Source organism: Jaculus jaculus, chromosome 1, assembly GCF_020740685.1.
Source record: "Jaculus jaculus isolate mJacJac1 chromosome 1, mJacJac1.mat.Y.cur, whole genome shotgun sequence".
NCBI classification, from domain to species: domain Eukaryota; kingdom Metazoa; phylum Chordata; class Mammalia; order Rodentia; family Dipodidae; genus Jaculus; species Jaculus jaculus.
Window position 1 is genome coordinate 257,016,075 of NC_059102.1, and position 25,055 is coordinate 257,041,129.

At 41.8% G+C, this 25,055-nt stretch overlaps 1 pseudogene; it reads left to right on the plus strand.

Annotated features, from left to right (window-relative positions):
• The first annotated feature begins 1,492 nt into the window (after positions 1–1,492).
• LOC123458610 lies at positions 1,493–6,866 on the plus strand (annotated as a pseudogene).
• Positions 6,867–25,055: the final 18,189 nt, after the last annotated feature.

Here is a 25,055-nt window from a genome sequence, read left to right on the forward strand (position 1 = left end):
CAGCCTTCTTGGTTGTTTTGACAATTCTTATCATACACAATAGACATAATTATGCAGTTTATATAAACATGGAGATGTTAACTCTTGTCCAAATTCAGACAACTAGATTTTTTCTATTCCTGCATCCACTATGTGCAGAAAAGGTGCTAATAGAGTAGAAAGCACATAAAAGTAAAACCCCCACCTTCTAAATTACAAAAATAAAGAAAATATATATTCATACTGATTTTCAAGTGTGGAACTGAAAATTGGATATATTTAAGAAATGACTCTTGGTCACGGAAAATATGCAGCAAATGGAAATTCATAAAAAGATTGAATATCACCAGAGAAATGTCCCATAATTGCTACTTGGACACAATTTTAATTTTTGTAGGTTAAGTGAATACAAGTGATCCATTTACTTTTCAAGAAGTTGGTGCTGCTTTTGCTCATGAAGCTCTCCTTGCAGAATTAATTGAAATTGGCTTGGCTGTGAGTACTCTCAGTTGATTTGGGAACTGGCTCAAGAGTCACGAACAAGGAATAATCATAGCCCTCTGAGTACCTGGCTTTCTAGTGGGCAACATAGGGATTGGTGGATTGTGTTTCATTTAGCACATTCATTAATAAACTGAAAGAGGGAGCCAATAGCATGTTCATGAACTTCACAAATGGTAATGTGTGGGGCATTGCAAACACTGTTAAAGATTGCTAAACTATCAAAACAAGTCACAGAGAGAAGATATTAAGGCACAAATAAGCATCCAAAAAATGCAACACAAAAAAGTAAGGATTGAGCTGGGCATGGTGGCACACATCTTTATTCTCAGCACCTGGGAGTAAGAGGTAGGAGACTGGCCATGAGTTCGAGGCCACCCTGGGATTACATAGTGAATTCCAGGTCAGCCCAGGCTACAGTGAGACCCTACCTCAAAAAAAAAATAAATAAATAAAAGAATGAAAAAGAAAAGTGAGGATTGTAAGTAGGATGTGTATGAGTGGTATCAGAAAAGAAGTTGATGTGTGTGTGTGTGTGTGTGTGTGTGTGTGAGCGCGCGCACATGTGTGTGAACTTTTCAATAAAAAAGAAAACTTTTAAGCAAGAAATAAATAAATTATGGAGCACTACTTTCTTCCAAACAGCCAATGAGTTGCTTCTGTGTAATAAACATTAATAAACATTTTCACGGCCAAAAAAAGAAAGACATCAAGTGGAAGAAATAGAAGAAGAGGTACCAGTTGGGAAGAAGGAGGCTGTGGAGGGGAGAGGAAAGAAGGTAATAGGAAGGGGCTATGTTAAAAATATATACTTATATAAAAAATATGAATAAAAAATAAATTACATCTAAATACTAAATTCTTACCAAAAAAAAAAAAGCAAGGTGTGAGCGTGGCAGAACTGGAAGACCAGCAAACCCTGGCGAATTCTGCAATGAAGCAGAGTCTGCTATGTCCCCACTGGAGACTGGCTGCAGAGTTAAAGTAGAAAAAGCCCAAGAAAAAGACCAGAATGAATTTAATCCAGTTCACTAACTCCAGAAACACAGCTGACATGTGTGAGGCTGAAAATGGAGAGTGTATATTTAACATGACCAAGATGTAAGTAAGAGTAATGGGATGAAATTAAGAAAAGGAAAGAGCAGGCTTTAGATCAAGGGGAAGAAAAGTTTCCATGACACTTCAATTAGCTTAGCAGAATATTCATACAGGGGAACAGTAAGTGAATCATTTAAGTATTTCAAATTAAGTGGATAATAGTTCTAAAAGTTTATCATTAGGAGAAAAAACGTCCTGCTGACTTCTTTGGAGCTATAATGCCTTTGATAATAATTTTCATACTGCTATGTTTCAAAATTGTCCAAAAGGTTCTAAAACTGTAATAGAATAATGGACCTTTCCCCTTAAATCCTAAAAATCTGTAATAAGTCATTAAACAGAATTCTTACAAATTTGAATGTCCTTTTCTCCCATAAATTATTTCTAAACGCTTATATTTGCTACTACTATATATTACTGTCTCTGATTTTTCACATAAGTACATATACATTTCCTGGGGATTAACTTTTATTCACCCCAGATAGGACACCAAGGAAGACCAAAGAAATGTTTACACCCAAGTCTAGCTTAGTGAACCAATGAGTTCACTGGAGTTATTCACAGGTGTGTAGGTGACTCAGAGGCTGCTGTATCAGTGAAAGGCCTGCCCCACCATGAATGGTGACCCATGAAAACTGCATCTTTACAGCAACCTGCCTAACTGGCAGGTAGAAGAGAAAAAGAGAGTCTGCTCTCCCCCAGCAATGGTTCATGGCTTGTGCAACCTTGTGAAGAGACTTTGTGATTTTTGTAACTTTCATAAGTTTATAAGTTACTTTTTAGTTTCTGGGACAAAATACCTAACTCAAGCAATAGGTAAGGAAAGCGTTTGTTGGGGCTTGCAGTTCCAGAGTAGTGTAATTGTGGCAGGGATGGTACGGTGTCCCATCATCAAATCAGGAAGCAGAGTGAAGAAGGCTGCTGCTCAGCCAGCTCGCTGGTTTTTACCATAGTCCAGGAACCCACACCATGGAATGGTGCAGCCCAGTTAAGGTGAGTCTTCTCACTTAAATTAACCTAATCAAGTTCATCATTCATAGATATGCCCAGAAGCTAATCTGAGCCACATAACCTCTCACAGGTGATTCTAGATCCTGGCAAGATGATGATCAATATAAACCACTACAATGAGGTTCCTGAGCTTTGTAAGTGTCATTTGCTTCCTGAGTCTTATAAGTCTCCCTCCAGGGGTTCAGAGGAAACAGCCACACAAAAAGGCTCAGATAATTCTTCCAGTTCATGATGTTTTCCAAAATAAATCATTCTTTTCAGATGCTTCAATTCCTAATCAAGCATGAGGTTCTCTGAATGGAAAAATTATACCTAAGTCTAAGGTGAAAGGTTTCTGGTCTGCTGAAATTAGCTAACCAGCAGCTTACAAATCAAGAACCATATCCAAGGGAAAAGGCAGGCAACTGAATCATGTGTCAAATACCATGAAAAAAATCACCCATTGTCTATTGTGTGCCCACACTATATGAGATCCTGGTGATTAGCAATGTCCAATACAAACTAAAGGTCCTAACCTTGAAGATTTACATTCTAATGAGAAGACACTCATTAAATATATAAATAAATGCAAATATAACAGTTTCCAAAAGCCATAAGAACTATGAAGAAACAATAAAACTAAGAGATGGTTCAGGAATGGAAAGGGGAGATGGAGCAATTTTCTCTAAATAGATAACATTTCAGGGAAGATGTAAAAAGTGAAAAGGAAACAATTAGATAGGAAAAAATCATATTCTAGGAAGGAGATAAAACACATTCAAGTCTTCCACTACTATCTACTTCAGAAGCAGCAGGAAAGCCAGTGTAGCTGCAATGCAGTGGTCAAATACCCAAGCATAGTTGTGAGTGGGAGTGGGTATAGCAGGGCCCAAGTCATACAGAGCGTTGGGGGTCTAGACAAGGAAGGTGTTGCAGTCTGGTCCGCATTGCTAGTAGAAATCACTCAACCAAGAGCAGCTTCTGGGGCAAAAAAGATTTATTTTGGCTTACAGGTTTGAGGGGAAGCTCCACGATGGCAGGGGAAAACAATGGCATGAGCAGAGGGTGGACATCACCCCCTGACCAACATAAGGTGGACCATAGCAACAGGAGAGTGTGCCAAACACTGGCAAGGGGACAGTGGCTATAACACCCACAAGCCCACTCCCAACAATACACTCCCTCCAGGAGACGTTAATTCCCAAATCTCCATCAGCTGGGAACGTAGCATTCAGAACATCTAAGTTTATGGGGGACACCTGAATGAAACCACCACATTCCACCCCTGGCCTCCATAAACTGATAATCATACATGTTTTAAAATGAAATGCATTCATCCAACCTTAAAAATTCCCATAGTTTTTATCAATCTTTATGATGTTCAGACATCCCCATAATCCAAGGTCTTTTAACTGAGCCATAATACAAAAAAAAATCCCCCCAAAAAACCATAAAGACACAGAAATAACATTCACATTACAAAAGATGGCAATAGGCATAGCAAACATTCAGCCAATACAAAATTTAAAACAACCAGGGCAAACATCAAACTCTGTAGCTTCAAGTCCAACATCTCTAGCCAGTGACAAATCTCCAAGTCTGATAATTCTAACCAGCAACAAGTCTCTGGCATTCCAATTCTGCCCCTCCAGCTAGGCTACTCACGGTCCTGGAAAACTTCATCTGGGGCCAGCAGCTTTCCTTAGCAGCTATCTCATGATCCCATCAGCTCCACTGGGTCTCCACTGCAATCCACTGTTCATCCTCATGGCCCCCTGGGGTCTCCATGCAGGCAACCAGAACACCTGCTTCACACTGTCCATGGCCATTTCCAAAACATAAGACCATGTTGCAAACTCAATGACCCTCTTCCCAGCATTTCTTATACTCCACAATACCAGGTTGGGTGCCAATTTGTTAATCCGGGGGCGGGGGGGAAGCAGACTTTGAAGAACAGACGCTCCTTGAGCACTCAGGCCCCTTCAAAAGAGTCTAGATTCTTCTTGTTGCCCCACTGTAGGTCAGCTGGCCCAATCTCAAAGGTAATCTCTCAATTGCAGCTGAACGGGAAGCATTTCACCCAAAGGTTTTTCTTTCTGTGTCATATCCTTCTGCTCACACCAGTTCATTTCTACGGAAAGCAACCCTGCACAATTTCTCAGGACCCAGGTATAATAGCAAGCTTCCCATATAAACTGCTAGCCCAGTCCAGACAAAGATCTTTCTTACCTTCATAAGCCAAACCTCACAGTCCATAATTCTTATTACATTCAGGTCTTTCACCTCTGACCAGAATAATCCATCAAGCTGTACTTACAGCACTGCAAGGCATCTCTTAGGCCAAGGTTTCAAATCCCTCCACTTTCCCCTTGAAAATCAGCTCCAAAAGGCCAAAGCCACACAGTCAGGTGTCCAGCAGCAACCCCACTCTCGGTACCACTTTACTGTTGCAGTCAGGAGGTTCTCATTGCTGGTAGACATCACCCAACTAAGAACAGCTTCTGGGGAAAAAAAAGAGATTTATTTTTGCTTACAGGCTCAAGGGGAAGCTCCACAATGGCAGGGAAAAACAATGGCATGAGCAGAGGGTGGACATCAACCCCTGGCCAACATAAAGTGGACCATAGCAACAGGAGAGTGTGCCAAACACTGGCATGAGGATGCTGGCTATAACACCCATAAGCCCACTCCCAACAATACTCTCCCTCCAGGAAAAATTAATTCCCAAGTCTCCATCAGCTGGGAACCTAGCATTCAGAACACCTAAGTTTATGGGGGACCCTGAATCAAACCACCACAGAAGGGAAAGACATTGAAGGATGTAAGAAGAGCAACAGGAAGCACTTACATATTTTAAAAGTGTCAGTCTGCTCTTCAGAAACAGATTTTATCAGGTTGAAGATGGGAAAGCAAGAGTAAAAATATATGGAAGCCAGGATAAGATGGGCATGAGGACTGAAGGAATAGCAACGGCAGCTGTAGACCTGGGGGACATTTTGAAGATAGAGCCAAATTTTGCACAGGTCACATATGAGAGGAATGACAACTCGTTAAGGAGTGTACGATTAAAACATCCTACCAATCAACAAGTTGGCTAATGACATAAACAGTTCTCAGAAGAAGAAACACAGATGGTCAATAAATTGAACACTAAGAAAGGGTTCGACATCTGTAATCAGGAAAATGCAAATTAAAATTACTGTTGAGATTCCATTTCACCCCTGTCAGAATGGCTATCATCAAAAAAAAACAAATAACAACAAATGGTGGTAAGAGTTTAGGGAAAGAGGAACCCTTATTTCACTGGTGGTGCAAGTGTAAACTAATTATAGCCCTTACAGAAGAGGGGAGGGAGAGACCCTGAGCAGCCACACTGCCACCTCCAGCCTAGTTACCATCACACCCAGGAGTCAACTGGTCACTTCCCTCGCCCTCATCGCTGCTGACCAAGCCCCGCACCATGGGGCAGTCAGCTGTGCAGAGAGCTGTGACCCCAGCAGGGACAAGAAGGCCCTCACAATGAAAGTTTTGGAAACAGCAAAATGGTTGAAAGAAAGGAGCGTATATGCTCCCACCAACAGGAGTGACCCCAAGGAAAATGTGTTTGCACAACCGACTGGCATAAAGCGTAATCACGGTGGGAAGGACCTTGGCAGTGGAGATGATGGAGAAACTGTGGAGTTTGACATTGTTGATGGAAAAAATGATTAGTGGCCCTGGTGGAGTTCCAGCTCAAGGCAGTGAATACACAGCAGACCATAACCATGGTAGACTCTATCCTCAGGTAAGGGTCCTCTCCTCCACATAATTACCAGTAAAGTTGCCTGAATAGTCGGGAAAGGAAGGAAGAGTCGGAGAGAGCTCTGGAGGCCAGGTCCTACTGCAGGCGAAGGTTCCCACCTTACTAAGTAAGCAGACCCTCTGGGCATTGACCACAGTATCCCAACCCTCAGGGAAGGGAGAAGTGATGGAGGGTGCCAACAATCATGGTTCAGGAGAGCAAGGTGGACCCATGAGACAGATCACGCATGGAGGTGATAGACCACAATTCCACAGGAACCCTCCTCACTAAAGACAGCCCCCAGAGAGGATGGCAATGAAGAGACAAAGAAAAATCAAAGTGACACCCAAAGGTCAGCAGCCTCCTCAACATAGGTACACATCTGCTGTAACTTCAATTGCAATGCAGATGTCCAGAGAACCTTAAACCACAAGATGGCAAACAGACAAAAGCAGGCAATCCACCAGCTGAAAATTCCTCAGCTCTAGGCTGAGCAGAACAGGGCAGGGCTGAGTAAATGCTGGCCTGCCATCTTTACCGTCATCCAACAAGAAGAATGAATATGAAATTCCAGCAATAAAGGGGCTAGAGAGATGGCTCAGCAGTTACAGATCTCTCTCCCTCCCTCCCTATCTCTCTCTTTCTCTCTCTCCCTCCCTTTCTCTCCCCCCCCCCCGCTTTCAAAAAGATAAATATTCTATATATTGTTTAAAAGAAAGTTATGGGGGATAGAAGAGTACAAGGGGAAGGTATGCCAACTTCGCTCACAGCCTATAGTTAGGAATCTATACCGTGACACTGACCTACCCCAGGCCTAAGCATGCACCAGGCCCTCTTATGTTTTCATCATCATGGCTTCTGTTACTGCCTGAGACTCACTGTCCTTCCTTCTTTCTCCAACAAGCTGCAAGTGACTGTTCCTAAACATAGACATAGCAACTTGCCATCACCTAGGACAGTTTCAAATTTTGCTGTACAACCCCTAAGAAGCTACAGCCCAGCTCCCCAGTTTCCATTGGAGGTAATTTTCCTTTTATTGGTTACTTATATGTTTGCTTTATAAATGAGATTTTCTTCAGTAAAGGGTTTCAAGGATAAAGGGGAAGAAGGGACAGATGGAGGAAGGACAAGGAAGAAGAAGAGAGAGGAACATAGGGAGGGATGGAGAGAGAAAGGAAGAGAAGAAACTTAAAAGCACTAATCTAGACTATTCCTAACTCCTTAATACAGGTTCAACTAATCTCATTTTGTCCTCCTCCCAGAAACTCCCCAATCATACACACTCTAGTCCAACCATACTAGGATGCCCACATTCCTAGAATACATCATGGCATAAAACACAGGCATGCAGAATATCTCTAACTGTGTCACATGACACACTATCATGTGATGGTTGCTGTCATGTACAACTGTTCACCTATAGAGGATTCACTTTAACCATCATCTTCTTTGTGAATCTCAAGTGGAGTGAATTCCTCTTGTATCTGTACAGTTTACTCATGAAATTATTTCATAACTATGATATAAGAAGATATATTTAGGAGCTCAGACTGTCCCTGATATTCCAGTTTAATATTATTTTCACTCCATTGATAATCTGAACATAAAAATTTACCAAATTTAAGCCGGGCGTGGTGGCGCACGCCTTTAATCCCAGCACTCGGGAGGCAGAGGTAGGAGGATCGCCATGAGTTCAAGGCCACCCTGAGATGACAGAGTTAATTCCAGGTCAGCCTGGACCAGAGTGAGACCCTACCTCGAAAAACCAAAAAAAAAAAAAAAAAAAAAAATTTACCAAATTTGGGCTGGAGGGATGGCTTAGCAGTTAAGGCATTTGCCTACAAAGCCAAAGGACCCAGGTTTGATTCCCCAGGACTCACGTTAGCCAGATGCACAAGGGGGTGCATGCATCTGGAATTCATCTGCAGTGGCTGGAGGCCCTGGCATACCCATTCTCTCTCTGTCTCTCCCCCTCTTTCTCTGTCAAATAAATAAATAAAAGTTAAAAAAAATCTTTAATTTACCGGTTTCAAATTGTAAGGTTTCTCTTGCAGGGATAAGTGCCCAAATAATACATTTTACGGGATAAAACTCTAGTCCTTTTAAATGAACATTGTCTCAAACTGAAGTCATAGGGATCTCTGAGCATTATTGTGAAGTTCCAGTGGTGCTTCCCTTGCCAAACTTTTAGACAAGAATTTGTGACTTTATTGGTATGTAGTTCTTTATAAATAACAAGCTGATTTTGCTACAGGTATTTGATAAAGTATCTCTTATGCAATATATGATGAAATGCTCTTTGTAAGTTACAAGCTGTGGGTTGAGGAAGCCTTCTCTATGCCCATGTCCAAAACAAGTCTTCAAGCAAAGGTAGAACAAAAAAGGCTTTATGACCCTGAAGTCTAGTATTCCACCACAATGGATCATACCATAGATTCTAAGCCTAAGAGTCCTTTCCTGTTCTTAAGAATTAATGTGGTAGTGAGAGTAAAAATATCTAAAAGCAGCAGACAGAGGGCTTACTATGAATTTCAGAGTTCTGAATGATAGAATGTCTTTCCAGGAAACAATCCTTAAGAAAAGAGGAAGAATGAACTGTTAAAATCTGCCTTAACATTCAGGGACCATTGCAGAAGAGGTGGCAGGAATCAGGCAGGCACAGGGTGGCTGTGGTATTCTCTGGTTGTCAACTTGACATAAGTTACCATCACCAAGCAAACAAATCTCTTCGTGGATCTTTTAGGGATTTTTGAGATTAGGTTAACTGAGGTGGGAGGAACCACCCTAACTATGGGTAGCACCTTTCCATGGGTTGGACTATACAAAAAGAAGAAAACTAGCTGAGCATTCAGCTTTCATGGCTGTCTGTACTTCCTCCCTGCTGGTAGGTTGTTGAGATGCCAGACCCAGCTCCTGCCACACTTTCCCCCCCATGATGGACTGACTTCCTCTTGAAACTGTCAGCCAAAAACGAACACTTTTTTTTTTTCCTTAATCTGATTCTGGTTGAATATTTTGTCCCAACAACAAGAAAGTAACTGACACAACATCCAGCCACTCCAAGGGACTGTTGCCTGAGTTGAGACCACAGTGGAGTTCCATAAAACTACAGCGATACGGACCTTTTCAAAATCCAAGGGAAATTTTGATCTATCAGTTGCCATATGCCCTGTTATCCCTCTCAGTATCTGTGACTCAACTTACTAATTGCATCAAATATTACACTAGCTCCGCATTACACTAATTAGCACCATTTTGTTTACAAGATGATGACAGGGTTGACTGGAGTTTCCTCTCCTCGAGGCCCATTATTAAAATAATTATTCCCCTTGGGGGAGGGGGTGATGTTGAAAATGGGATGAAGCCGCAGGGCAGCATGTGTGGATACCTGCTGGCCTTCATCAAGGAGGATGGCCCTACCCCAATTATTCCATCTGGCAGAGCCGTTACCTGCTGTAGTTCACACATGAATGGCAACAATTTGCATGCAAATAGAAGCCTACATGCTTTCTTGGAGCTAAGAGCTGTATTTCAACATTTCACTGTGGAATTAGTCACTGGACAGGAGGCTGCAGCTCTGTGGATATACCAGCTAAACCTCTTCTAAATATCAGACTCTGTGTTTCTCAGCAAGATTGTTTATTGAACCAGTTCATGGAAGTTCCAAAGACTCCTCTGCTGAAATACTGCCAGCCACAAACTCTGGTTTTGACATTGATGTTGTCAGTTGAGATTAAGCATGGGTCTTAATGAATGCTGGCAGACTGCTTCTAAGTAATGATCACGGTGTTCCATGGCTAAGTGGCAATGCTCCGGACAGGAGTGAAGTTAAGGTCTTGGGAGTGACTATTTTATTCGTCTCACATTCTTTCATCAGTCTCCCATTTGCTATTAAAGGTAAGTTCCTTCACCGTTCTTCAGAGCACAAGCCAAATTTATTTTGCATACCTTTATGTTGTCCTTTTATACTCCAGCAATTCAAAAAGAATTACTGTTTCCTTACATATTGTGCAATATTCAGCTTTCTTGCTGTGTACATACTGGTCCCACTACCTAGAATGATCACCTTCACTAACCACGTACTCATCTTCAAAACCCTGCTCAGGCTATTCTGACAGCTGTTACCCCCTTGTTCCAAATACAGATCATTTGTCCATCCCCAGAACCTCATCTAGCCTTTGCCATTATTACATGTCATACAGACACACTAAAGTCTTGGCTATAGAGTCTTGTGTCTTCTTTATGCATCCAGATCTCAGCACAATATTTGGCAAATTATGTATGGTCCATCCTTATTTCTGGATTTAACTGAGATCTTCCTCACATGCACATCGTATTGTAGGTAGCTGGGAGTTTAACAAAAATTGAAAGAATCAGTGATTTTTTTTAATAATGTTTGTTTAGTTTTGCTCACTAAATTTAAAAAAGAAATTTATTGTAGAGTATTACGAAGGATGAAAAACAAACTTCCTATACTGTCATGGTGATACACCCCTGACATCCCAGCACTCAGGAAGCTGAGTTAAGAGGATCACAAGTTTGAGATCACAGACAAAGAGACCATTGGAGCTAATATATATTCTATTGCAGGTAAAATGTGTTATTCTATACCAAAAGATAATGAGAGAGGGGGAAAAAGAATCCCTTTCATCTTCCTGGCTAGAAAAATAGCATTCAACATTATAAGGCAAGGCATATCTGCATTCATTACAATACCTATAGATAGATACATATATAAATATTCTTATATAATTCAGAAATAAAGCTTTGATTGTTAAAGGGGTTTTTCTTTTTAAAAAAGAAATTTACACTTTGATAGTGGGGATGAGTTGTCCTTTGTAGACAAAAATGGCACAATGAAGAAATAAGTATTCCCTCCTGATGGAGCATGACAGCGAGGTTTGCTAGAATCCATTTAGCACAATCAGTTGTTCTATTATCTCCCGATTATGGAAGTGGAGAAATGAGATATTTAATCAAGACATATTTTAGAAAGTTGTAACATATTTGCGTATTTCCCTAAGGCCTATAATGAAGAGCTCTTAATATTTCATTTTCATTATTACCAGAAGAGAAGAGTTACAATAAAAACTCTCCTTGTAGTCTTAGCCTCTGAACAAAGAAGAATTTCAGCATCTCTAGGTCATTCCAGCATTGACCTCCACAATTAGAGATAGTGGTCAGACATTGGGGATGACTTCCCAGTCCATTTCTGGATTCTGTGCTCCCTAACTCAGAGAAGCACACCCTGCCTCTAGAACCTCTTCTGTGGTTAGAAAGTCATGGAAAAAAATCATACCTAAATGTAGAATAAAGTAGACAGCTTTGGCTAAACAGCAAATTCCTTCAGATCCAGGCTGAGGGATACATGCTATCTATCATATGAAGCCCCGGAGAGGAAGGGTGACACAAATGGGTCAAATGAGCCACATTCATGGGATGACCAAAAAGAAATTGGAGTATGATATTTTTCTTTCAAAAAAATTATTTTTTTATTTTTATTATTTATTTGACAGAGATAAAGAGGCAGAGAGATAGTGAAAAAGGGAGAGAATGGACATGCTAGGGCCTCCAGCCACTGCAAACAAACTTGATGCATGCACCACCTTTGCATCTGGCTTACATGGCTCCTGGAGAATCAAACCTGGGTTCTTTGGCTTTGTAGGAAAGCACCTGTAGTACATAGATTCACATCACTGAAATGAACTTCCAGACCAGGCACAGTTATGGAGGAAGGGATGTTTATTGAAGTTTACAGATCCAAGCAAAGCACCATAATGCAGGAGAAGTTGGCCTGCTCTTATAGGACCAAACACAGAGAAAAAAGCCACACCACACTGCACTCTTCAGGAACTCCAGGCACAGCTAAGCGCTTTGCATATCTTTATATTGGAATTTCAAATCCACCACCACACCTTAGAGCTGGACCCTAAGATCCACCCAGTGACACCTCTAAGATATACCAGTGACCACCCAGGTGGCTACAGATCCAAACTACAAACTAATAAAACACTGAATATATTGGAGGTCATCCACTTAAACTATCATAGCATCTTTACCACTAAGCCATCCAGGGAGTCCAAGTATGATCTTTCTAAGCTAAAAATTTGTCTGATCAAATCAGCTGCCAAACGATAATATTATCTACTGACCCAAAACTATAATCATTGAGCCAGAAAATATTATCAAACACCAAAGTGCTTGGCCTGATTCAATTGCTGCTTTTAGATGGTAAATTCTTATGATTTCTTTCTTTCTTTCTTTCTTTCTTTTTTTTTTTTTTTTTTTTTTTGAGAAGCTGGACACATTAGATATAGGTTATGGCAAAATGTTTTGTGTGCCCATAGAGATCAAGCTCACATAGCTAGGAATTGTGAGCAAGAGCAGGAGGCATAGACAAATGATTGCTATGAACAAAGGCACAACTCTGGCCCCCTTTCCCTGTTCCTCAATGTGTCATTTTCATATTCCAACTCTGGAATGAATGATGCCAAAAAACGGGGTATCTTTTTCATTTGTACGGTTTGGAACAGGTGGGTTCGACTCTCAGAGATGTCTGAGTCAAACCAGACAGCCTGTCTGTCACATCCAGTGAGGCCTGTGGTGGTGTGCCTGATAAGAGCAAGTGGCAAAAAGCAGATGGCATGACCACTGTGATGGACAATGAGAACTGAAGAGCATCCAGATCCCAGCAGCCCCTGACACCATAGCCCCGGAGAGCTGTCAGCCATTCCTAGACATCAGTGTGGAAGGAATAGCTTCATTCATTAGATGTTCTCAACCTTTTTTTTATGTGTGTATTCTGTGAAAGGAGTGTTCACTCATGTTTAGGAGGATGACACATTTACTCTCATTGCATTGTCATTTATGAAAGGGAAGTGAAACAGAAGCATGGAAAGAAGGAGCTGGGGAGATGGTTCAGTGGAGAGCACTTGCCGCGCAAATGTGAGCATATGAGCTCAAATCCCCAGACACCTCAGAAAGCCAGAAGCTGGGGTGGGCTTCTGCAATCCTAGCATGTGGTGAGGTGAGAAACAGAGACAGGAGAGCCTCCAGCAAGCTCTCAAACCAGCTTCCCTGGTGAAAGGACCACAAGAGACCCTGTCTCAAACAGCTAAAAGGTGTTTTCCACACTAATCTCCACATTTGTGCCTTGGCATGTGCACACCCACACCCACATATGAACACATACACACATCAAAAAATAGTATGGGGGCTGGAGAGATGGCTCAGTAGTTAAGGCACCTGCCTAAAAAGCCTAAGGACCCGAGTTCAAGTCCCCACTACCCACATAAAGCCAGATGCTCAAGGTGGCACATGCATCTGGAGTTCATTTGCAGTGGCGAGAGACCCTGACGTACCCATTTTCTCTCTTTCTCTCTCTCTCTCATAAATAAATAAAATATTGAAGACAGTGCGGTGGTGCACGCCTTTAATCCCAGCACTCGGGAGGCAGAGGTAGGAGGATAGCTGTGAGGTCCAGGCCACCCTGAGACTACATAGTGAATTTCAGGTCAGCCTGGGCTAGAGTGAGACCCTATCTCGAAAACCCAAAATATATATATGTATATGTATATGTATATGTGTATAGAGAGAGAGAGAGAGAGAGAGAGAGAGAGAGACAGAGACAGAGACAGAGAGAGAGAGAGAGAGAGAGAGAGAGAGAGACAGACAGAGAGGGATGTGGTGGTGCACGCCTATAATCCCAGCACTCTGACGTAGGAGGATCCCTGTGAGTTTGAGGCCAGCCTGAGACTACACAGTGAATTCCAGGTCAGCCTGGGCTAGAGCAAGCCTCTTTCTCGAAAACCAGAAGAGAAAGGTACGGAAAGGAAAATTACATGAAAAGTTGGTTGGTATAACAGGAGAAAGTACACCTTGCTTAGTTTGTAAAACAGAATGTCATTTAAAGGTCAGCAAGTATGTGAAGGGTGTTTGTACGTTCTATAAACCACAGTGGCTGGAAAGACACCCTTGCTTATTCACCAATAAGAAACTGATCTTCAGTCTTACATGTAACAAACTTTCCTCAAAGAATAAGAAATAGGAACTAAGAGCTTTGAAGCTGAACAGAGGTTAAGGGGAATAAGAGTCTGTCCTTGCATGGAGATCTAAAGTCTCCTTTCATTATATTATTATCATTCTCCTCTCTTGCCCCTTATCCTTCCTCTTTCTTGCTCTCTTATCTCCTTCTCTTCTCTTCTCCTTCTTCTTCTAGCTCTCTTTGTCTCTCTCCCTTCTTCCCCCTTCCTTTCCTTTCTCTCTTTCTCTCCATTCTCCTTCAACTTTATCTCTTTCCTTTCCTATTTCCAGAAAGGGTCCTGGACTCTTTATGTAATCTACATTTATTTATTTGGGGGTGAGGGCATGCATGCTACAGTGAGCATTTGGAGGTCAGGGGACAACCTCAAGATGTCTATGGTCCACCTTCTTTAGGAATTGATGTCCCAATTCAGTAAGCATAAAGAATTATTACTTTACTATTTTATTTATTTGCAAGCAGAGAGGGGGTGTGAAAGAATGGGCATGCCAGGGCATTTAGCCACTGAAAACAAACTCCAAGTGCATGTGCCCCTTTGTGCATTTGACTTTACATGGGTTCTAGGGAATTAGACCCCAGTCACCAGGCTCTGTAGGCAACTGCCTCAACTGCTGAGCCATCTCTCCAGCTCTAAATCCATTTTTTAATTTAATTAATTTGTTTATTAGAGAGAGAGAGAATGGGCATGCCAAGGCCTCCAGACACTGCAAAGAAACTCCAGACACATGCGCCACAATGTACATCTGCCTTACATAGGTTCTAGGGAATCAAACCTAGATAATTAGGCTTTGCAGGCAAGTGCCCTAACTGCAGAGCCATCTCTTCAGTGGTAAATCCAATTTTTTAAGGTAATGAATGCTTCCTAAAAACAGCTTAGACTTGAATAAGATCTACAATGATATTAGTATTATATCAATAGCAATTTCCTAATTTGAGTCATTGGACTGTATTTATGTAAGAGAATTTCTTCAAAAATGCACTAAAATATTCTGAGTTTTAGAAATGTCATAGTTTTAGTTATTTTCTAATGTGGGGAACAAAATACATAGAGAATAAAAAATAACAACATTAACATTCAAGATTACTGAATAAATAATATAGGGATTCTTTGTACTATTCTCATAACTTTTCTGTCATTTTGAAATTATTTCAAAATAAATTAAATTAAATAGGACTATTGTATAATAAAAGGTAACATAAAAGAAATTTATGGTTTTATTTATGGTCACAGTGAATACCTTCTTTCTTAAATATTCCATTGGGAAGGATAACAATGGTAGTTTGATTCAGGTGTCCCCCATAAACTTAAATGTTCTGAATGCTATGTTCCCAGCTGATGGAGATTTGGGAATTAATGCCTCCTGTAGGCAGTGTATTGCTGGGGGCAGGCTTATGTGTATTATAGCCAGTGTCCCCTTACCAGTGTTTGGCACACTCTCCTGTTGCTATTGTCCAGCTTATGTTGGCCAGAGGGTGATGTCCACCCTCTGCTCATGCCATCATTTTCCCCTGCCATCAGGGAGCTTCCCCTTGAGTCTGTAAGCCAAAATAAACCTTTTTTCCCACAAGCTGCTCTTGGTCAGGTGATTTCTGCCAGTAATGCAAACCTCACTACAACAGTAATTAAAAAACAAAAAATCCAGGTATGGTGGCACACATCTTTAATTCCAGTACTTGTCACAAGCATCTGGTGCTTATTAGCAGTTGTAAGAGGTCCCTGTGTGACATACATACTTACATACATACATACATACATAAAAATTTTTAAAAGAAAACAAAAATCTATTTTCTGATTCAACTCAAACCTCCCAATCAAAACCATATTTTATAGTGGGCTGGTATACCAAAAATCTCTCAAATAACTTTGCATACTCCCTTTAACCCAAGCTGCTTTCACTCTTGGTTGGAGAATCTGTTTTATTTTACAGATGGCAGAGAAAATAGAGGAGACCCAAGATCCATCAATAAGACAAGAAGATAGCCAGCTGCCCACTGTGAGACTTGCCACCTTAACCACATCTGCCAGGGCCCAGGAGCAAATGCAGAGGAAATAGTGACATGAATACTGCTCTCACTGCTAACCTGACACCCAGCTTCAGGGTAATGGTGACAGACACAATAATCAATCAAAACCCATCAATGCAAAACTTCAGAGGCTACAAAGGCTCAACACTAAATCAGACTGCCAACAGGCCTGCCATGGCTCAGGGAACATTATGGAAGTGGGAGAGGAAAGATTGTAAGAGCCATAAAGTGGGTAAGGAATAGGCTAAGGCACAGTCCCCCCACTATCCCATAAGGATTGACTAAGGCCTTCATGACCCCACAGTGAATATCAGAACCCCATTGAGGAGGGCCCCCAGAGTAACAGGAGCTGGAACAAGAGGATAAAATAGTATAATCTATAACCTGTTATGATATATATATATATATATATATATATATATATATATATATATATATATCATACATATATATATATCATATATATATTAAAAATGCTTGAAGAGTCTAGAAATCTAGTCTAATTTTTCCATGATATTTTAAATAAAGTTCTTATCTTGCTATTCACACTCATTCATTCATAACATATTTATTGAGTGCCTGCCATTTTATTTTTTAAGATTTTCATTTATTTGCTTGCAAGCAGAGAGAGAGGGTATGAGCATGCCAGGTTCTCTTGAGACTGCAAACAAACTCCAGACACATGCACTACTTTGTGCATCTGGCTTTATGTGGGTATTGAGAAATGGAACCTGGGCCAACTGGCTTTGCAAGCAAGTGTCTTTAGCCACTGAGCAATCTCACCAGCCTGTGCCTCCCATTTTAAATGGCCAATGATGCTTTGGTGCTCACAGGCGTGTGGAGGACACCCACAGAGAGTCCTTTCCAGTCCTGGGTGATAAGAACTAGAACAGGTGCTGTGGGAACACAGAGGAAAGGTGACCATTACCCAGTCTTTACAGGTGTCAGAGGGGCTTTCCTAAAGAAAGGGTGTTTAATATGATATCCACAAGGAAAGAAAGTAGTCTAATAAGGAATGTATGTAATATTGGAGGATAGCAAAAATACCTCAAAATATGCTAGACTTTGAAGCTTAGCATTGGGGTATAGAAAGAAGGCAGACTCTAAATTACAAGCTAGAGAGTTAAACAGAAACCTTATATTCTTTATTGACTGCTACATCTTGGGTAAGTGCCCCCTAAAGATCCATGAATTGAATTGTTGGCACTGTGAGGAGGTGGTGATACCTTTAGGAGATGCAATATGGTGGGGAGGCGTTAAGTTACTGGGGATTTGCCTTTAAAGAAGATATAGATACTACAGGCCCTTCCTCACGCTCTTGTCCTTCCAGCTATAAGTTATGCAGGAGAATTAGAGGCCAGCCTGGAGCTACAGAGTGAATTTCAGGTCAGCTTGGGATAGAGTGAGACCCTGCCTTGAAAAAAAAAAAAAAAAAACTACTTCTGTTTTAGGGCTGAGAAGATGGTTCAGCAAGTAAAGGCTTTTGCTTGCACATCCTGCTGACCTGACTATGACTCCCCAGTACCCCCCTAAAGCCAGATGCATTAAGTGACACACTAGAGCCAAAATTACACTGCTTAAAGCCTCACAGGTAAATCTAAGTCAGATTATCAGAATAGACTGTTCAATGAAAGCCTCACAAAAATAATCCAATAATATTTCTTATGGTCAGTACTAGGCACATATTCCAAATGTTGATCTGGCCTCCTGTCAACCTTTTGTGCCAGGCAAACTCTAAATGGCACTTTAAGACCCAAACCAAAGAGCTCATAATTTGACAACATTTCTTTCACTGCCCCACAGGAAAGGTGAATCAATCTGTGAAGGGTTTTTAAATAATGTTGCCCTCTTGGTTTCTAATTGTAAATCAGAAGAATAAAAAAAAGAATTACCTGCCTACAGTTGGTGCGTGAAATATTCCCTAACAAGTACTTGCTTAGGTTACCAGCATCTGAAAGTAATAGTTACTGCTGTGTAGGGTCTACTATATCACTGACCAAATTCCCCCACTGAATTGGAAGCTCTTCTGGTGAGACTATTTTAATCGCCTAACTGTGGCTCTGCATATAGAGGGAGCTCTACACACACCCGTCGGGAGATTGAACGAATGGGTAGAAACTGAATACTTGAGGATCAGTGTCCACTACCACAAATCAATTAAAGCCCTGGTTCTTGGCCGACCCCGGGTGATGAAGTGTTCAGGATGGTTCACGAAGCCACAGGTTCCAGCCCAGCTCGGCGAGCCTGCTGAGCGCTGTCTGCTCGCGGACATTTCAGACTGATCTGCCTCCCAATCGCCGCTTTAATCACCTCTGCGGGCTTCTTTCCTGCTTCTTAGGGAGTGGAAAGTTTCTGCCACTCAACAAACTGCCTGTGATCCTATCCTTTCCATTCGGACACTCTCCTATTATTGTCGGCGCTCCCCTCTCTCTAACAAGCGGCTTCCGCTTCATCACAAAGCATCGAGGTTCCCAGGTCCCTTCATCCCAGTGTGGAGCGGAGCAGAGCGGAGTTCTCCCTGCCCACATTGTGCCGACACACACGCTCACGAGGCAGGAAGGAGAGATGGCTTTTGAATCAGAATAAATGCGCGAGCCCAAGCTTAGCTTCATTTAATTGAGACTCAATTGGATCTGGTCTCCATAACTGAGTTTCTCTTTGTAAAGAAAACCCGAACTAGCATCTCTCTCTCTCTCTCTCTCTCTCTCTCTCTCTCTCTCTCTCTCTCTCACACACACACACACACACACACACACACACACACACACACCTGGAGTTTAAGGGGGAAAAAAAACAGTGTTCTGCAGGAGCAGAGTGAAGAAAAGTACATATAAATTGGCAATCGTATTCCTAATCCAAAATCCAAAACTTTTCAAACTATTTTGGGAAGGCACCTGACATCAACCTCTGGCCCCTATACATGCACTCACTCACACATGCACTCACTCACATATGAACACATATGCATGTGTACCATACACACGTACATAGTCAAAAAGCTATGTAAAATTACTGTCAGGCTGTCTGTATTATATATATATGAAACACAAATAAATTTTATGTTTATGCTTGGTTCCCATTCCTAACATGTGCAAATATTTTAAAATCAGAAACTTCTCATCCCAAGCTTTTGAAATAAGGGATACTCACTGTATATAAACGAAGGTGAGGGCTGGAAAGATGGCTTAGCAGTTAAGCGCTTGCCTATGAAGCCTAAGGACCCTGGTTCAAGGCTGGATTCCCCAGGGCCCACGTTAGCCAGATGCACAAGGGGGCGCACGCATCTGGAGTTTGTTTGCAGTGGCTGGAGGCCCTGGCATGCCCATTCTCTCTCTCTCTCCCTTTTTCTCTGTCAGTTGCTCTCAAACAAATAAATAAAAATAAACAAAAAATGAAGATGAGATTATGAGAAAATTAATTCCAGCACCAAAAATGTATTGAGCATGTGCTACATGCCAGGAACTGTCCAGAATTTGGGGGTACACCTTTCAATGAAATTGCTTGCTATGCCCAAGGACTTTTGGGGATATTCATATTAGGATTATTTGGAGGAACATTTTCCTGCTGGGAAACAAAGTGATAGCATAAATCTTGTCTTAAAATATATGTTTGGGGCTGGAGAGATGGCTTAGCAGTTAAGCACTTGCCGGTAAGGCCTAAGGACCCTGGTTCAAGGCTCGATTCCCCAGTACCCATTTAAGCCAAATGCACAAGGGGGCGCATGCATTTGGAGTTCATTTGCAGTGGCTGGAGGCCCTGGTGCTCCTATTCTCTCTCTCCCTCTCTCTCTCCTTTTCTCTCTCTCTTTCTCTCTCTGTCACTCACAAGTAAATAAATGAAAATAAACAAAAAATTAATGTGTGTGTGTGTGTGTCTGTGTCTGTGTCTTTGTGTGTCTGTGTGTGTTGGAAGCCAGGTGTGGTGGTGCACACCTTTAATCCCAGCACTTGAGAGGCAGAGGTAGGAGGATCACTGTAAGTTTGAGGCCAGTCTGGGACTACAAAGTGAGTTCCAGGTCAGCCTGGGCTAGAGTGAGACCCTACCTCAGAAAAAAAAAAAAGAAAGAAAGAAAGAAAACAAAATATATGTTGGGATCTAACAGTAAGCCTCCTCTAAGCTCCTTTAAATTGCTTTGCACAATTCCCCATCGTCTATGGCCTGCTTTGCTAATGACTCACAGCATCATTACAACTGGAAGTGTCATAGGTTAGCCCTTGAAACCACCTAAAATCACAGCATACCTGAGAGGCAATGGCACAGTGGTACTTAAGTACAACGTTTGCAATTATCTTGCTCCTTCTCTCCAAACCAAAGGCAGAACCATGGACTTGTATTTCCCAGCCATAATAATTATCAAAACCTCACTTCACCAGGTATAGTGGCTCAGCCTAAAATAAACAAAAACATCTCGCCTGTAAAAAGTATCAATGCTGCTATTGATGGCACAGAATAACACAGCAAATGAAAAATAGGTTATACTGCCTGAAGAAATCAAAAATGGAAGTTGATAATCTTTCTCACAGCCTCCGGAAGTGTGACTGGTTGCCCTGCAAGAGCTTTGAGACCACTAAGTGCCATTGTCATGAGTTGTGACCTTTTACTTCCCCCTTTCCCTTCACATATCACACTACTTGTCATACGCAGTGGCTCAGAACCAACCCCAAGTAGCACAGTCCTCCCCCTTAGACATTCGTGTGTCTTTATACAGTATTTCTGGGTCACTTGACTTCATGGCTTTCTGTCTGTCTTCCCCCTGAATTAATAAACTGGCTTCGGAGGCTTGGCTCTACTTGGTACCCATAGCTGTAAACAAACATCCATTAGTCATGACTCTTAGAATTACAAACTAATGAAGATTCAATTCGACTGGCTTAAGTAAACCAGGGAAATTATTAAATCATATAATTTAAAAGGGTGGTAGCACACAACTCTGTTTCTCTCTCCCTCCCTCTCTCCCTCCTTTCTTATCCCTCTCCTTCCTTCCCACACTCCTTTTCCCATGCCTTGCTCTGTGAACAGCCCCAGCCTGTTGTACCAAGGCCAGCATAGAAGAGAAAACTGTCTCCCAGTCTCCCCAGTGAGTGCCCAGTCTTTGTCCTGGTTGAACTCACTGGTAGGTGAGCCTGTTCCTGAAGGAAAAGCTATGGTACCAGGGGGTCAGATGCATTGATTACCCAGGTTGGTCACTCACCCTACCCTGAAGTTGACAGTAGACAGGCTCATTATCTGCAAAAGGAGATGTACTTCCCAAGTGACTCTCCAGAAGCGACGAAGGACGGGGGACCAGTAAATACTGAGAAGAAAACACTAAAACTAGAAATGTGTCCTTATTTCCTACATTTGAACATATTATCCTTGTGGAGACTGTGGCTTACAAGCATTGAGGGAGAGTGCTGAAAAGAAAAGCCTCTGAGCCCGTTTCCTTTTAGCACATCACCCCCTTCTGTCCTCTAGAGGGAAGAACTGACAGAAAGTGAAGACGGGACAAGGAAGCTGATCTGTTCTCAGTCTTTAGTGAGAGCAATGAAGTCATATGTTCCCAGAGACAAAACAAGACATATCCCCATTAATTATTAACACGGGTGTGAGGCTGTCCTAGCAGGAGGCTCTCACGTTGTTTTCCCTTAGAGCTGGGTTATCTGCACAAGGAATATCTGAATAGCCAGTGCCATAGAGGAGCTTATAATTAGGATTTGAACTTCAGGCTCTAGCTTGACCTTGGGTGTAAGAGAAACTACCCATCACCTATTAAGACTAAAATCTATCTCCCTTTCCAATCGCTTTTATAGAAAACAACTTTTTTCCAAGCTCAATTTAAAGGTAAAGAAAAGCAAGATCCAGAAACGAATGCCTCAGGCCTGAGGGTGAAGAACAGTGGGCAAGCACATGCTTAGGCTGCACCGGGCACTGGGTTCAGGGCTGTGTGTAATGTGTAAAAAGTGGTTGCTGGTTGCCTGCATTCTCTTGAGCATCTTCAAGCTTGAGTTCTGTTTCCATGCTCACCCAGAAGCTGCATCCTTTGATTTTAGCTGAGCTTTAGCCATCTGTATTTTTCTGAAAGAGAAATTATTATACTCACCACCCAAGCGAGAGGCAGAGCATTTGAAATAAGCATGCTAAGGCAGTCTAAGAAGTCTCTGTCCTTCCCTATGCCCTCATTCTCATAAGCATGGGGTTAAAGGGCTGTTTACCAGAGCATGGACAACTTGCCAGTGGCTACGCCACTGAAGAAAATGACTCCACCTCCCCCAGCAACCATTAGCTGCCAGTAGTTCCTCAGGGACAGGTGGAGACCTCATGAGCTCCTCCACCAACCTTGAGAAAATGTTGACAGACCCTATTTTGCACAGTCTTGTGCAGGCACACCATGGCTACTATGACTTGATGAGTGCAATGTCACGCCTTGTCATGTCAGGAAGACAGCGTTCCATAGCACTCCCCCAGCCCCCATCTTCCGGCCCGTACATTCTTCCTGCCTCCTCTTCCACAATATTCTCTATGCCTGGGAGGTCAACCCCTCCTTTTCCTGGAGACTTTCTCCTTGATTTAAAAACTATTACTCTATCCCAAATTTGACTTTCTCAACTACATAAAGAAATAGAGGAAAATAATAGAAAATTTAAAAAGTAAACTGCTTATAGAAAATAGGGATATGTGAATAATCTGACAAAATTATAGCTACATGTTTTATCTACTGGGGCTATTTGTGGCCCTGAGAATTGAAAGCCAAACTCATTAGAAGTTCCAAATATCCAAGAGAAACCAGAAATATTGACTCTTACTTATATAATATCCAATTATTTTAACATCATGTAAAGGGAATGACACTAAACAAGTTATTTATCCCACGGTTTCTACATCTAAAAATAGGAGGAACCAAACTCCTATAGTAGCTCTAAGAAATGTTACTTGCCATAGTCCTTAACACAATTTGTTCTTCAATATATGGTGTATACATGGTCTTTTCTGAATATAAGCCTTATAATTATATAAATAATACACAAGCTCAGGTTGAATACATCATTGAATGTTGAATATATAGTTGAATAAGAATAATAAAATTATGGGCTGAAAGCTGGGCATGATGGCACACACCTTTAATCCCAGCACTTGGGAAGATCACCAAGAGTTTGAGTCCAGCCAAGACTACGTAGTGAATCCCAAGTCAGCCTGAGCTAGAGTGAGACCCTACCTTGAAAAACCAAAAAAAGGGGGGGGGACTGGACAGATGGCTCAGAGGTTAATGTGCTTGCCAACAAAGCCTAGGGGCCCAGGTTCAATTCCCCCAGTACCTACCTAAAGCCACATGCACATTATGGTGCATGCATCTGGAGTTCATTTGCAGTGGCTAGAGGCCCTGACATTTCATTCTCTATCTGCCCCTCTCTCTCTCTCTCTCAATCTCTCTCTCTCTCTTTCTCTCTCTTTCTCTCTCTCTCCCTCTCTCTCTCTCTCTCTCTCTCTCTCTCTCTCTCTCTCTGTCTCACACACACACACACACACACACACAAATAAAAAGATAAATATTTTAAAACAATAATGAATTTTTTTATATCTGTGTGTGTTTATGTGTGAGCACTCGTGTGCCATGCTGTACATGTGGAGTTAAGGCAATAACTTCAGGCATCAGCCCTCACCTTCCATCCTGTCTCCTATTCACTGCTACATGCACCAGACTAGCACTGTGAAAACCCAAGAAAAGCACATCATTTGTGGCCTACATATTATCAACATGGAGACGTCTGCTTATATTTTAACTGCATTCTTCATCTTGAACCACCTCTGGATCTGGCATACTTCTTAATACTTTGCTACATCATTTCAAAAATCGTCCTTTTCCTGACTCCAAATCCATGACCATTAATGTAGTGCTTTGTAATCTGCCTTTTCCCTCACCCCATGGTGAGTTGTAGTTGGAAAGCCTCACTCCCACACAGCAAACTCATTGGGAAGCCCCTGCTTCCTAGCCCCAGAGGGGTCTGAAGCCCACTTTTCAGTCAATCTTATCTGCAGTGTTTGCAGATTGTGCTGGCCACCCGTAGCCAGCTGCATTATAGCAATCAGCAGCATGGTGAGGACAGAAGATAGGCACAGTTGAGAACAAGGCTAAAAATAACCACTCTCAAATTAAAATCCTGAATTGGACAGAAAAAGGGGAAGGAGAAGCAGGGCATGGTAGGGCAAGTTTTATTTGGCCCAATGTCAGAGATACAGGAAAGAAAAAAGGTATTTAGAAGGAGTTGGGAGTATGGCAAAATAGTTTCAATTTTTTGATAATACTGTCAAAACACCAATGACGATACAAAACAAATCCTGTCAGACAAACCCAAAGGCAGCTTATCTACATGTTTGGGATGAGCAGCATTGCAAGCGATGGTTTAATTGGGAAAATCTGCCTAGTCATTTGAACAAGCAAATCTGAAAAACAGAACATAGTTCTGAGAGAAAAACAAGCTTAAGAAAATGTCTCTTCCATTGCTTTACTCTAATACAGCTCCCTCTTTTCTCCTGCCTCTTTGTGATCCATTTTCATTTCCATTAGAAAACACACTCCTCAGCATTTCCCAGTCCTCCCTTAACCTTTCTAACTTCTCACTTGGGGCCTATGGAAGACAAAGCACTCTCTCAATGACTGGAGAC